Below are 15504 nucleotides of genomic sequence, written 5' to 3'. Positions count from 1 at the left end.
CATCCTCTTTTCCTCACCCAAAGTTTGCTGTGGTCCAACAAACTAAATATAAAATCATAGAACCATACAGTTGGAAGAGATCACAAGAGCCATCCAGTCCAATTTACAATACAAAAAGGGACAGCAGCAGAAGAAAAAGAGATGTGTCAGGAAGAGAGGAAAAAGCAAACAGGCTTTCAGTAGGGCAGGTATGATGGTTCTGATACGTCCTCTCTCTCTATTTCAACCCACTGGAAAAGCAAAAGGAAATGATAGCTTACATTTGTAAATTAGACCAGGGACGTGTGAATTTCACTTCAGCAGAAATCAAAAAGGCTGTGCAGCCACTAAATCAGAAGGTTAAGAACTGCAAGTCCCTGCAAATGCTATGAGAAAAAAATATATATGCAAAGGCATTATTAAGCAAAGCTCTTCAAGGAAAAAAGCACCGCTGGAACTAAGCAAGAGCGAAAATACCTTCTGTGTATCCAAAGAAAAGGAATAAAGGGTTCTTTTATGCCTTGTATAAACTATGCGTGTGGACAACAAGTTAAACATAAGCCTATAATGTGATGCAGCGGCGAAAAAAGCCAATAGGATTTTGGCCTGCATAAATAGGAATCTAGTGTCTAGATCCAGGGAAGTCATGCTACCCCTCTATTCTGCCTTGGTCAGACCACACCTGGAATACTGTGTCCAATTCTGGGCACCACAGTTGAAGGGAGATGTTGACAAGCTGGAAAGCATCCAGAGTAGGGTGACTAAAATGATTACGGGTCTGGAGAACAAGCCTTATGAGGAGTGGCTTAAAAGAGCTGGGCATGTTTAGCCTGCAGAAAAGAAGGCTGAGAAGAGACATGATAGCCATGTGAGGGGAAGTCATAGGGAGGAGGGAGCAAGCATGTTTGCTGCTGCCCTGGAGACTAGGATGCGGAACAATGGCTTCAAACTACAGGAAAGGAGATTCCACCTGAACATTAGGAAGAAATTCCTCACTGTGAGAGCTGTTCAGCAGTGAAACTCTCTGACCCGGAGTGTGGTAGAGGATCCTTCTTTGGAGGCTTTTAAGCAGAGGCTGGATGGCCATCTGTCTGGGGTGCTTTGAATGAGATTTTCCTGCTTCTTGTAGGGGGATGGACTGGATGGCCCGTGAAGTCTCTTCCAACTTTTTGATTCTATGATTCTATATGTGTTTTGGTGGGGCGGGTGTACATCAGAGGAAACTGTAAGCAGAGTTGGATTTTTATTTTGATTAAAACTTGCAAAATCCCCAAATAGCTAAGGAATTCTGGAAGGTGTCAGTTAAAAAAAGTTGTTCTAAGTACTGGCTACAAGGAAACACAGAAACACATGCATCAGCATTTTGTCCTCTATATACTTGGATGTAAAGAAGAAAATATGTACGGGTGAAATTGAGCACAATGTGAGTTTTTGTTAAACCGATTGGTCAATTTAAAATTGGCAACAGCAACCTTTACTTTATAACAGTTTCATTACCCCTGTCTTAAAAGGGATCATATCATTAAATGAAAGGCAGTAACCAAAACAATTTCCTGAGCATGGAATTTCCTGAATTCTTTTGAGTTAGCAGCTGGAATCTGTGGCTTGCTTTTAAATGTAAGATTGAGAGTAGGGGCACAAGCAGAATATAAAAGAAATCAGTTCGAAAAAACACATGCATGTGTAAAATTCAAGCTAGCAAAAAGGCATCATGCCCCAATTCAAGTTTGCTTTTAAGCACCAATGGCATTTTATACATAGGTCATTGCACTATATTGTGCATTTGCAATTATATCTCCCATTTCACTTACTGAGTTCTGGCACCACTCTCAAAAATGCTTCTGGGGGACGTGCTAATTTACCTCAATAAGGCAAACATTTCTATATACTCTGTTCCAGGACATGCATTCCTTCTCCCTGAATTAGATTACTTGAGCAGCATACTTGAAAAATCATGCTTTTTTAAAAAGCTTTAAAATATATATAACATGGCACAGAATTAAAACAACATGAATCTCAGAGGAGAGTTTTTCTTTAATGCATCCAGAACGACCACACACGATGACTATAATTGTGGCAAACATTTAACTGTAGCACGACCGCATAATTATATCAGCCTACTCTTGAAGCATATATTTACAAAGGTATTTTTTCAAACTATTTCAGGCACTGGGACTGATTCCTATTTGCCTCATCAACCCCCATTTCTGCACAACGGGGTCACACTTCATTTTAGAGTGGATGATCTAATACGTAAGATTTTGATATATATTTTTAAGAAATTATCCTCTCATACTTTTCACTGCCTCTTTTCCTACCTATTACATTGCCCTTGCCATTAAGACTCAGGGGATTCTTTGGGCAGTATTTTAAATATACAGGATGACCTTTTATCTGCAGGGCCAGTATCTGTGGTTCCATTTATCACATTAAGAAAATATGTCCTCTCTTTTGAATGGCTTCCAGGAGGGAAACCCACATAGGAATTTTCCCATACCAGAATTTTTTATACTTTTCCCAGGTTTTAATAAGAGGGGACCGCACGAAGTGATTCCCGAAGTTTTTTTCTATTAAGCTCTTCTTGTATCCGATGTAGGCGTGCCACCCACGTCGTAAATCAAATCCTTCAAGATCTAATAGTTTTTCATCTTTTAATGTGGCCCATTCCAACACCCACGTCAGGGCAGATGCTTTAAAATAGACTTTAAAATTTGGAAGTCCGAATCCTCCTCTGTTCTTAGTGTCCGTCATTATTAGGTATTAGGAAAATCCTAGGCTGGAGGAACTGGCCCAGATATAAGGAATTATTGATTAAAACCAAAGACGGATTTCAATTGAAGAGCCAGGGTGAACTAAAGAAGAAGTATAACAACTTAACTTGGTTTCAATATGCCCAAATTAAAGAAGTTTATACAAAAGATAAACAAATTGGATTCAATGACAACGAAACTACTTGGGATAAGCTACTCAAGAATGAGAAAAAGGGCATAACCAAACTATACATCAAGCTACTGGAATGGTCTACGGAAATAATAGGGGTTAAAAACTGCATGGTGAAATGGGCCCAAAATCTAGGCAGACCAATCAGATTAAACGAATGGGAACAGATCTGGAACAGAAAACAAAACTATACATACGCATTAGACTTAAAAGAAAACTGGTTGAAAATGTTCCACAGATGGCACATCAGACCGGAAAAACTAGGGCTGATGTACAAAAATGTACAAAATAATTGTTGGAAATGTAAGACCCAGGTGGGTTCTTATTACCATATATGGTGGACATGTGAGGAATCTCAAAAAAATTGGAAAATAATCCACTCGGAAACACAAAGAATACTGAAAAAGACCTTTCCTCTGAAACCTGAGTATTTCCTTTTAGGGATTACGGATGAAGATACAGACTTTAACCGCAACAAAGATATTCTATTCACCTATATGGTTACAGCTGCTAGAATATCATTTGCAAAAGTATGGAAAATGCAGTATACTCCGGACAGGGAACAATGGCTTGAGAAGTTAGAAGACATATACGATATGGACACTCTAACATTTCTATTGAGACAGCATAAAGGCAAACCTATAAGACAAACGGACTGGAAATTATTCGAGGAATATAAGAAAAAGAGTCAGAAATAAATAGCAAATGAAAAAATACAATGGAGAAAGAAAAAAAAATCTGTTCCGAATAAAACCATCCAGACTGAAAGGAATATATATATATATATATATATATATATATATATATATATATACGGACTAACATTGAAATAAAGCTAGACCGATGAAAATGGAAGACCTAAAATTTCCCCTCTCTCCCCTCTACCCTCTCCCCCCTTTTCTTCCCCCCCCTTTTTTTTCTTTTTCTTCTTCCTTTTCTATAGAGATCCCCACTGTCGCCTGTATACCCCCCCTTCCCCCACCTGGTGTGAATCTATGTTTTTATTTGTATTCATGAAAATTTGTTAAATAAAAAATAATTTAAAAAAAGAAAGAAAAAAAAGAAAATATGTCCTCTCTCAGCATTTTCTAGGTCCTCTATCACAACTCTTGGGCCAGACAGCCTATATATCAACAAGGTTCACTATGATTTGTAGTTTTGCGTATCCATATGACATCCAAGTATGCATGCTCTGTGGATAAAGGTATTGCAGTGTACTCTGTTTTCCCATGTTGTGTGCAATCCCAGATCTTCAGTTCTGCTTTGGACTACAGGGCAGTTTCTCTGGCTTTCAGAAAATGAGAGAGGAGGCAAAGAAGTTTGTAGTAAACCAGAGCAGGATCCTCTCCCACTGAGTGCTATATTTCTTGTGATGAAGTTTTAATATTGAAAAAAACATTCAATATACAAATAATAAGACTTAAGACAATTGTTTTGGAGGTACAGGTCAATAGGTTCAGTAGAAATACAGGAAGTTGCTATGTAACTAATCAAACCACTGGCCAATCTAGTTCAGAACAGATTATAAACAGCAGCCTTTTAGGCAAAAGTATTTATTTATTTATTTATTTGGGACATTTCTATACCACCTTTCCCCAAAGACCCAAGACTGTTTACAGCAGCAATTACACACAATATAAAAATAACCATCAAATAAAAGTCCATCAAATAGATCCCCCATATTTTTATATTATCATTGAAATATAAACCAGTAAAATTCCCAAGAAGCTAAAATAGTAGAAATAGTTAAAATGATTAAAATACAGCTCCAGGCTCCTGTCAACATTAGTTAAAAGCTGTTTCACATAGGAAGGTTTTGAGGGTTTTCCTAAAAAACACAAGGGTGGGGACTGCCCTGATCGATACCGGCAAAGTGTTCCAGGGTTTAGGTGCCACACCCATAAAGGAGCCATCTCTAGCCACTTTTAGGTGCAATCTGTCCCTGAACTGGGTGGAGAGGAGTATTTCGCTGTTCGACCTTAGGGGTCTAGCTGGTATGTATGGTAGGACATGGTGTCTCAAGTATCCTGGACCGAAGCTGTGTACGGCTTTATAGGTTGAAATTAAATTGGGCCTGGAAGCAAATCGGGAGCCTGTGGAGCTGCCTCAGCAGATGGATAAGTGCACTCCTTGGAGTCAGCTCTGGTACGCAGTCTGGCTGCCACACACTGGACCAATTGAAGCTTCCAAACACTCTTTAAGGGCAGTCCCACATAGAGTGCATTCCAGTAGTCCAGTCGGGATGTAATCAGTGCATGTACTACCGTGACCAGGTCAGATTTCTCCAGAAACGGGTGCAGCTGGTGCAAAGGTTTTAGTTGTGCAAAGGCAGACCTGATCACTGCCACCACCTGGGCTTCCAGATGTAAGGCGGAGTCCAGGATCACCCACAGACTGCAGACCTGAGATTTCAGGGGGAGTGTAGGGGATATTTGACTTTCTGGAAGTTTTAAAGTTCAGCTCTCAGCAGCCATAGACTGCTAATAGTAAGCCACTGTGTGAACTATAATCTAAAACAATTGGAGTGAAAAGTTCTATTCCCTTGCATTAGAATTTCAGACAGGAGTCTGCAAGCTCTGCTTCAGGGATCAGAATTATGCAGTGTTCCAGATGTTGCTGAACTGTAAGTCCCAGTAGTTCTAGTTAACATAACCAATAGTGAGGACTGTTGGGAGAGGCATGAAACAACGTCTGGAGGACTGCATGATTCCCACTCCAACTTTGCTTGGAGAAACCAAGGATTCAATCTAGAATCCACTGCTTTTCCATCCTCCCCCAGTGATAGGAATACACAGACAGAAGGCACAGCAAAGAATCAAAAATCCTTGTGCCACTCCTATATCACCCTCCACCTCACTGTCTATATGACATGCAAATTATTTATACCAAGGAACATTAATAACTTCCAGGACAGATGGCGGTAAGGAGATAAATAAGGGGCTCAAAGATTTTTAATTTCCTGGAATGTCCCCTGAAAAAAGGGGATAATCTATTTTATGTATTTTGGGTCCATTAATTAAAGGACACTTTCAGTCTACAGGTGACACACACACATTACCATGATTTTCAATAATGTTTAATAGTTATATAGCACATCTTAGTATAGAAATACTCCACATTCATTATATGAGTAATTCTTACAACAATCCCTCTAAGCCACAAAGATATTGTCTTCATATGGTAGATTAAGAACGTAAAGACGTCTCTGTTCACACTCTTTCCTATTACACAAACTTAACTTTAAAATCGAGGACTGCAACTCATTACTAGAGCATATTTTTAACATATAAATTCTGGATTGAAGCCTTGATACTGTAACACTTTTTATGGCATTAAGCTTTAATTATTTTTTATATGTTGACTGTTAATGAACTTTAAATAGCTCTAACTCTAGAAACTATTTTTAACATAATATATATCTCTATATCAGTCGATCATTACTGATGCTTTTGTGTATCTATATAACTATGCAATTTGTAAACTGCCTAGAGTCTCAATATTGGGGCAAAACAGGATACAAATAAATAAAATAACAACAGTAATAAATGTAAAATAATGAAAGTCTCCCTTAATCAGAAACACCAGACAGTGCATACCTATAGGAATATGGTCTGTGCAAATCATGTTGTCCACCCTGTTTTGGTTTTCATTGGTGACTGCTGTTGATCGGACTTACACTATATGGTTCGTCTTCAGCATTGGTTTCACCTTATTTAAACTTTTTCCACTCATCTTCACCTATTACTCTCATCAATCGTTGCCTCACCACACACATTTCTGAGACTTTTGTGGACGTTGGTGGCAATAAATCCTTTTTTGGTCAAGAACACAGTGACTCTTCTTTGTTTCTGCTCCATATACATGGTTTTGCAGCACCTAGAAATACAGAAATCATGTCAGTCATGCAGTAGGGAGTACTTCATACGGTGATTTAATAGCATCACATTTGGATTAATGGTTTCAGAGAAAATGATGCCCAGGCATACTGTTAGTATGACAATCATATTTAGTAAATCCAACCACATTTTTACACCAAATGTCCATGATGCCACAGGGAATAATTTGGCCCCCCAAACTGTTTCAAATGCAGACATCTTTTTCATAATGATCTTCTAGATATTTCAGAGTATAACTCCCATCATTGAGAGAACTGAAGTTCAAAATTTCTAGAGGGCTAATGGAAGTAAAATTGTCTCAATACATTTTGCTCTTTCAAAGTAAAATTCTTTTAGAGTTGGGGAATTCAGAAAGAAATAAAGCAAAGAAAGAAATGAGCACATAACACATCTGTCACTCTAAAATCATCTCCAAAAACAGGACTTTCCACTGGAAGATGTCACAATCTGAAATGGAAAAATGGGGGATGTTTTCAACACACCTTGCCAGTCACTCCTTGTCTCCTCTTGCCTCAGTTTTCTATTTTTAAGATATCATATTCTTTTATACACACTTGTATATAAGGTATAACACGCATTTCAGAATGTAAGATTAGAAGTCCCCACTAAGCTTTACAGTCATTACTTCAGCAAGTGCCTGTAAAGAAAAGACTCGGCCAAAGCACTTTCTCCACATCTACAAAAAAGAATATAAATCTGACCTAATGCCCCCTTCTGGATAGCCTTGCTTGGAGGTATTGTTCTAGTGGCTCCAAAGTTTCCTGCGGGGTTCCAGCTCGACTTTTTGTAGCCTGCAGGCTCCCTCAGGATTTAGTCATATCTTTCTTACTGGAAATCATACTCTAGGATGTTAGTCTTGCTCCTATAATCCTCATCTATTGAAAGGCTCTGCCTACTTAGTGGGGAATGAAAAATCTTGTAGACACACACCTACAATCTATCTACAGACTGTGATGTCTCATGGGCCATGGAGTTCTGATCCCAGCGCCATCGTGGCCGATGAGGATGAAAACAGGGGATTTTTGCCGGCTCAGCAAGAGCCGGAATCTTTCCAGATGCCTGTTGTTGACGATTCTACCCGAGAGCCCATTAAGGAAGACCTTGAACAGGCCTGTCCCACTGCCTCCCCTCCTTTTCCAAGGAAACAGTTCTATGCGGCGGGCCGGGGTGAGAAAGAACAGTTTCGGAGAAGCTTGAGATTAGCAGCTAAACAAGACGTTAATTAGCCATGTTCCCCTGGGAAATTCTGGAGGGAGATGTGTTTCGCTCTCCTTTCCCTTGGGAAAGGAAGCTCAGGACACCTGTTTTGCAGAGAAATGAGACTGAGTTAAAAGTACCCGACACGAAGGATTCCGTCAACAGATCAGCTCCAGGAGTGATTTCGTGTTTCCAGCCAAGTGTGGACTTCGCAAAGTCCGCAACTCCAGTACCTTTGCCTTGCCTTGCCTAGCCAAGTATTCAAGAATTATCTTGCCTTGCTTCCAGCTTTGGACCTTGTTTCTAGTATCAAGCCTTGTTTCCAGTTCTTGCTGTGGACTTACTCTGAACTTTGGAGAGATTTTGGACGTTTCCCCACTCTATTGCTTGTAAATAGAGTGTGTTTCGGTTTGGATTTACAACTTTGGACTCTAATAAAAAATATTGGACAATATAATTTTGGACTATTTCTGACCTTCCCTGAAAGGTCTTTTATTGGACTATATTTCCTACTTGTTTTTATTATTCTTACATATTTCCTTAATAAAGATATTAGATAGTTTTTGGCCTCCGTGTGTCGGTTCTTAGTGCTCTGTTGCCCTGGGCGTGACACAGACCCACAAAGAAAATCCAACAAATGCTACGGTCAGCGAAAGATAAGAGGGATCCTCTCTCCTCTGCAGGAGTCTACCGGATACCATTCAGCTGTGGACAAGTATACATAGGGACCACCAAATGCAGTGCACAAACAAGAGTCAAAGAACATGAAAGGCACTGCAGACTAATTCAACCAGAGAAATCAGCCATAGAAGAGCACTTGATGAACCAGCCTGGACACAGTATATTATTTGAGAACACAGAAATGCTGGGCCACTCCAACAACTATCATGTCAGACTACACAGAGAAGCCATTGAAATCCACAAGCATGTGGACAACTTCAACAGAAAGGAGGAAACCATGAAAATGAACAAAATCTGGCTACCAGTATTAAAAAACTCTAAAATCAAAACAGTAGATGGGAACCAACACTCTGAGGGCAGAGGAGCCCCAAGGACGGCTAATGACTGAACAAAGGATGCCCCCCAGGCAAGAGACAAAACCTTTCCAATGCTAATTAGGGTGACTAACTGAAACATTAATGCTGGCTTCCCAGTGACAAAGGACTCTTGCCACACCCTGGACTCTCCACAGATATATTTTTTCCCCTTTCCTTGCCTAGTTTATCCATACCTCACAACCTCTGAGGATGCCTGCCATAGATGTGGGCGAAACGTCAGGAGAGAACACTTCTGGAACATGGCCACACAGCCCGAAAGACATACAACAACCCTGTGATCCCGGCCATGAAAGCCTTCGACAACACTTGTAGACATAGTTCAGTTTGTTATTACTTCTGCTGTGTGCCTTTAAGTCATTTCTGATTTGTGGTATCCCTAAGGTGAACCTACACTCTGTTTTTTTTTTTTTTTAAGAAAAGTATGTTCACAGAGGATTGTCATTTCCTCTGTGGTTCAGAGTGTGTCACTGCCCACAGTCGAGCAAGGATTCAAACCATAGTCTTCCAGTATCATAGTTCCACATTCACACCACTACACCACACTGGCTCTCTTCCTTTATTATTTTTTTCTTCCCATGTCCCAGGCCTTATGAACAGACAATAAAAATAGGCTCTATGAAAAGGAAATCAACAGACAAATGTCTTTGGAAAAATAGTTACAGTACACCTGAAAAGGCTAAAAATCCAGGGGCATGCTCCCAATGTCGAAGAAGGGCAGATAGATACAGGCAAGTAGATTTCAAATTCACTGTAAGTTATTTATTTATTACAATATTTATATATAATATAAACAAATATCATAAGAACTCAGGACAGCATACATATAAAATTGATTTAAGCAGATTAAAAATATTAAACAACTTAATAAGTTAAAACATATTTTAAAGGTTAGAACAGTTTCAAACTATATGTCCAAATATTTTGGAGTAAATCATTTAGATTATAAAGGCTTTAATAAACAGCCACGTCTTTAATTGATCCTAAAATAATTGGTGCCAATCTGGGCTCCAAACTGTGGACATTTCATAGGCATGGTGCTGCAGCTGAGAAGAACTTTTTCTACATCCTCAGTAGGTATTGGCTCTATATGAGGGATGGAGCCCCACCAGCAGACCTCAATTCTTCGGTAATCATATATAGATGTTCCCTTCAAGTCTCATTAAAGGACATAAACTTCATCAGAACCACCCTGACTTCAGGCTGGAAACATACTGGCAGCCTGGATTTCCTCAGCAATAAAGCTGATTCCTTTCTAATGTTACAATTACACAGAGGGAAAAGGTAAGGTTAAAATCCTACATAACCTGGGAGTAAAATTAATTGTATTTGATTAGGCTTACTTCCAAGCAAAAACATAAAGTACTACACTGTGAATCAGGTTTCCCTCTACTTCACTTAATTGTAATGGGAACATATAGTTCTATCTAACTCCTAATTCTATGGAGTTCTCAAAATGATGCAGCCATCTGAGGCTACACCGCATCAAGAGAAATCCTTGTGTGACAAAGTGCTGGCTGAAGTTTACTGACTCCATTGAATATATTTCTCTGATAAAGAAAACAGGAAGAAAAATCCGCTTTCAACATGCTTGATTTGTTGTTTTTATGTGCCTTCAAGGGTTTTCTGAGGCTGAGAATATGTCACTTGCCAAAAGTCACCCAGCGGGTCTTCAGAGCTGAGTAGCAATTTGAATCCTGGTTTCCAAAGTCACCATTCAACATCCAAATCGTAGTATCATGCTGGCATGTACTGCCTGCTATATATCACAAATTTAAACTGCATTGGTTTCTTGGAGATTCTGGGAGTCCACAAAGTCCCTTTTTCCAAGCATTGGTCTTCTCCAGGATCCCTTTAATGTTATATAATAAATGCTAGTTCTGCTGAGAATTTTAAATACCTCTCCTTCAACTAGAAGTCTCTGAATTGCATAGGATGGTACCAGGACAGTTAAAGTCAAATCACAGTTCTTTATTTGTGTAGAGCCCTGGGGCTGCTCAATACATATTTGTTACACTAGACTAAGGAAAAGCATTGGAGAAAACATACCAAACAGATAGTTTTCTCTTTTGGCAAGAACCGGGAAAGAAATTCACAAGACTGCAGGGTAATTCAATGGATTACCTTCTTCATACGTGTCCACGTAATAAAAGTCCCTATGCATCAAGTTTTACAAGATACTAGAATTCTTGATTAGTGCTCAGAACTGCAAGAGAATGAATAAAACTTCATGTCCTGAGCTAACCATTTCTTTCTATTCAAGAGGTGCTATTTTCATTTGTGAAAGGGAGATCCAAAAGTAAATAAAAACTCAGAAATCATGAAATATACCACCCTTTTTTCTATTGTGATGCAAAATTGCAGCAGTTTTATTATTTATTTTATTTTCATTCTGCCTTTCTCCCGATATAGGGACTCAAAGCAGTTAACAAAAATACAACACAATGCAAATAAAAATAATGTACATGCATTACAATATAAACATATTTTTAAAAGGATTTAAAAGTGTATCACTAAAAGTGTTAAACATTAAAATGTATTAAAACTCCACCTCTGAATCCCAATAACGCTGTCTCCAACACTTCGATGTGAGACTTTGGCCAAGAAGAGGACATTACTGGTTCTTATTTATAAACAGCTTTGAAGTGATCTCCTTGGAGCCTCATAAATACGATTTCTGATTCATATCTGCCCTACATTTTGGTGTTATGTGCCCTCAAGTCAACTCTGACTTTCAGCAACCCTATCCTTCTTGGCATGATTTCTGTAGGAGAGATTTCCCATTGCCTTCCTTCACGACTGAGCAAGGATGTGAATCCTGGTTTCTCAAAATACTAGTCTGATACTCACACCACAATGTTCCTTCTAAATGTCTTACATGTCTAACCCTATACTTCCCTGCCAAAAAAGTGACTTTCCAGGTAAGCCTGCTGCTTGCTTATATGATTTTTTTTAAAAAGGTTTTCCCCTGACGTTAAGTCCAGTCATGTCTAACTCTGGGGGTTGGTGCTCATTTCCATTTCTAAGCCGAAGAGCCAGCGTTGTCCGTAGACACCTCCATTAGGATATGCAAAACAAATACAAGCATCTATCACAGATGCAGAACTAGAAACAAGCATCCTTACTGCACAGCATCCTAAACACTATATCAGGCATGGGCAAACTTGGGCACTCCAGGTGTTTTGGATTTCAACTCACACAATTCCTAACAACTGGTAGGAATTGTGGGAGTTGGACTTCAAAACACCTGGAGGGCCCAAGTTTGCCCATACATGCACTATATTCAGTAAGCTGAAATTCAAAGCAGATGTGGTCCCACTCCCAAGTATTTCGACATCCACACAAACTGTGTTAAATCATCATTAACTAAAAACTAGGTTAAGACGTACAACTGCAAAGAAATCAACAAGTGAAGCTCTTTTTTATCACTGCATTTGTATTCTCGGGAAAAGCTGCAAATGCGGAAGGTTGCTGATTTATTTTTCAGCAGGGGGGTTCTCAAGCAACGAAAGGTGGGCACCAGACTTCCTAATCTAACAGAAACCAACTCTGAGGGCGCATCTTCACTGTAGAATGAATGTAGTTTGTGTTAGGAAAAACTACCCTAAAATATAGCAGAGCATCCAAAAATTAAACAATACAAAAAATGAACAATCAGCTCATTACCTAGCAGAGCGTGAGGTGCCGTGTGATGTGGCTGTAAAGAATTCAGAGCTTAGGCAGACAAAGATGCAGAGTCCAATCTTAAAAATCACAAAGATTTATTTACAATAATGAATAACTGCATTTCTTAATAATCAAGAACTGGGTCTGAGCTACTCTAACACCCATCTCTTCTAAGGTTTCAAAGAGAGGGAAAAATCATCCAAGCACCACATCTGCCACACACAGCGAGATCTCAAAGCACACAGCTCATACGCTCCATAATAAGATGTAAGAAAACAGAAGTCAGATTTTAAAAAGGCTTGCAGTAAAAAAGTATCCATTCTACACAACCAATCAGAATGAGAGTAAAAACAGAAAGGAAAGAAGAATCATAAGAGTTGGAAGAGACCTCATGTGCCATCCAGTCCAACCCCGCCAAGAAGCAGGAAAATCATATTCAAAGAACCCCCGAGAGATGGCCATCTAGCCTCTGTTTACGGTAAAACCTTCCAAAGGAGCCTCCACCACACTCCAGGGCAGAGAGTTTCATTGCTGAACAGCTCTCACAGTGAGGAAGTTCTTCCTGATGTTCAGGTGGAATCTCCTTTCCTGTAGTTTGAAGCTATTGTTCTGCGTCCTTGTCTCCAGGGCAGCAGAAAGCAAGCTTGCTCCCTCCTCCCTATGACTTCCCCTCGCATATTTATACATGGCCATCATGTCTCCTCTCAGCCTTCTCTTCTACAGGCTAAACATGCACAGATTTTTAAGCCGCTCCTCATAAATCTTGTTTTCTAGACCCTTGATAATTTTAGTCACCCTCCTCTGGACACATTCCAGCTTGCCAACATCTCCCTTCAATTGCGGTGCCTAGAACTGGACACAGTATTCCAGGTGTTGTCTGACCAAGGCAGAATAGAAGGTTAGCATGAATTCCCTGTATCTAGACACTATACTTCTATTTATGCAGGCCAAAATCCAATTGGCTTTTTTGCTGCTGCATCACATTTTTGGCTCATGTTTAACTTGTTGTCCACGAGGACTTCAAGATCTAGATCAGTGGTTCTCAACCTGGGGTCCCCAGATGTTTTTCAGTTTATCAGCTGTTAGGAAAGAGCCTCCGGTGGCGTAGAGGATCAAGGCCTTGTAACTTGAAGGTTGGATTGCTGACCTGAAGGCTGCCAGGTTCGAATCCCACCTGAGGAGAGTGTGGATGAGCTCCCTCGATCAGCTCCAGCTCCATGCGGGGACATGAGAGAAGCCTCCCACAAGGATGGTAAAAACATCAAAACATCCGGGCGTCACCTGGGCAACGTCCTTGCAGACAGCCAATTTCTCTCACATTATAAGCGACTCAAGTTGCTCCTGACACGAAAAAAAAAAGCTGATAGGATTTCTGGGAGTTGAAGGCCAAAAACATCTGGGGACCCCAAGTTGAGAACCACTGATCAAAACACATTCCTAATTGTCATACTGGAGACATGTGGGAAGGGAAATCCTTAGCCTATGCTAAGCTAACTAAACCATTCCTCACTGAGAACTTGAGCAGTGTGGGGTTGAATCCTAACAATTTGACACCACTTTAACTGCCCTGGCTCAATGCTACGGAATCCTGGAAGTTGTGACTTGGTGAGGAACCCGCAAAGAAGGATAGAGATCTTGTAAAACAGGCATGGGCAAACTTGGGCCCTCCTTCCAGGTGTTTTGGACTTCAACTCCAACAATTCCTAATAGCCCAAGTTTGCCCATGCCTGTTGCAAAACAACAACTCACAGCATTGAGCCAGGGCAGTTAAAGTAGGGTCAAACTGCATTCATGCCACAAAGTGGCTGCACCCAGGGAAGCATACCATCACTTACCTAAAACTCTGGATAACGCTTCAGGCAACTGATGGAGGCATCCATAAGAGGCGTCCCAGAGCAGAGCAAAGAGCCCACAAGCAGGTGCAGCAGAGACCCAGCCTGCCTCTGCTCTCGCCCCCATCCCAAGGCGGAACGACATGCTCTGCAGCTGCCACAACGCTTCACCCTCCTGGGCAGCTCACAAGGGGGGAGAAAAAAGGGAAGGGAAAGGAAGGAAAGAGGAGGAGAAAGAAGTGCAAAGAAAAGAGTCCCGCACTCAGAAAGCTGAGGAGAATAACGAGAGAGGTGCGCGCGCACCCCTCCTCGCTCTCTTTCTCTCCCTCCCTCCCGCTCGCTTTGCCGCACGCGCGCTCTCTCACACGCACCTCTCTCTCCCTCTCTCTCGCTCGCGCAAAAGGTATCCCTCCGCCCATCAGGCCTTGCTGAAGAAGCAGGATTATACACTATGCTATAGAGAGGGAGCCGCCGCCGCAGCAGCATCGGCGGAGGGATTCTAACCAAAAGTGAAGAGGCCTCCGCGGCGGCGGCGGAGGCAAACGGCCTTTCCCTTCTCTCTCTCTTTCTCGAGCGCGCGCTCGACGCCGCCGCCTCACGCCGTTGGCCGCCTCGAGCTTCGCCTGCCCTGAGGAAGGAAAGAAGAAGGGGGAAGGAAGGCCGCGGCCGCTGGAGAGGCAGAGAGGGAGGCAGAGAAGGAAGGAAGGGAAAGAGGGAGGGCGGCCATTCGCGCCGCAAACGCCTCAGGTGGACCCACCCCCTCGGTCCCCTCCCCCGAGCGAGCGAGCGACCGCCTTGCCCGCCCGCCCGCTGCCTTCGCCGCCGCCTTTTCTGTCCGCCCGGCAGAGCGCTCTGCTCCCTCCCTCCTTCCTTCCCCGTCGAGGCCCGGCTTCCTTTCCTTCCCCCGCCCCCCTTTCTCTCTCTCTTTCTCTCTCTCTC

The 15504-nt window shown here is 41.3% G+C and overlaps 1 long non-coding RNA gene across 6 annotated transcripts in view; it reads right to left on the bottom strand.

Annotated features, from left to right (window-relative positions):
- LOC103278189 (uncharacterized) overlaps positions 1-15074 on the bottom strand; it is a 40402-nt gene extending 25328 nt beyond the window's left edge. For 5 of the 6 annotated variants that reach the window (XR_505861.3, XR_010004762.1, XR_010004764.1 and 2 more), the window contains exons 1-2: positions 14569-14930; positions 6516-6795 (exon numbers count right to left, since the gene is read on the bottom strand). This is a non-coding gene — a long non-coding RNA (uncharacterized LOC103278189). The other variant, XR_001730069.2, reaches the window with a different exon arrangement.
- Positions 15075-15504: the final 430 nt, after the last annotated feature.

The sequence above is a fragment of the Anolis carolinensis genome, chromosome 3, assembly GCF_035594765.1.
Source record: "Anolis carolinensis isolate JA03-04 chromosome 3, rAnoCar3.1.pri, whole genome shotgun sequence".
NCBI lineage: Eukaryota > Metazoa > Chordata > Lepidosauria > Squamata > Dactyloidae > Anolis > Anolis carolinensis.
Note: the sequence above shows the minus strand (reverse complement) of the source record. Positions and strands in the feature narration are given on the sequence as shown.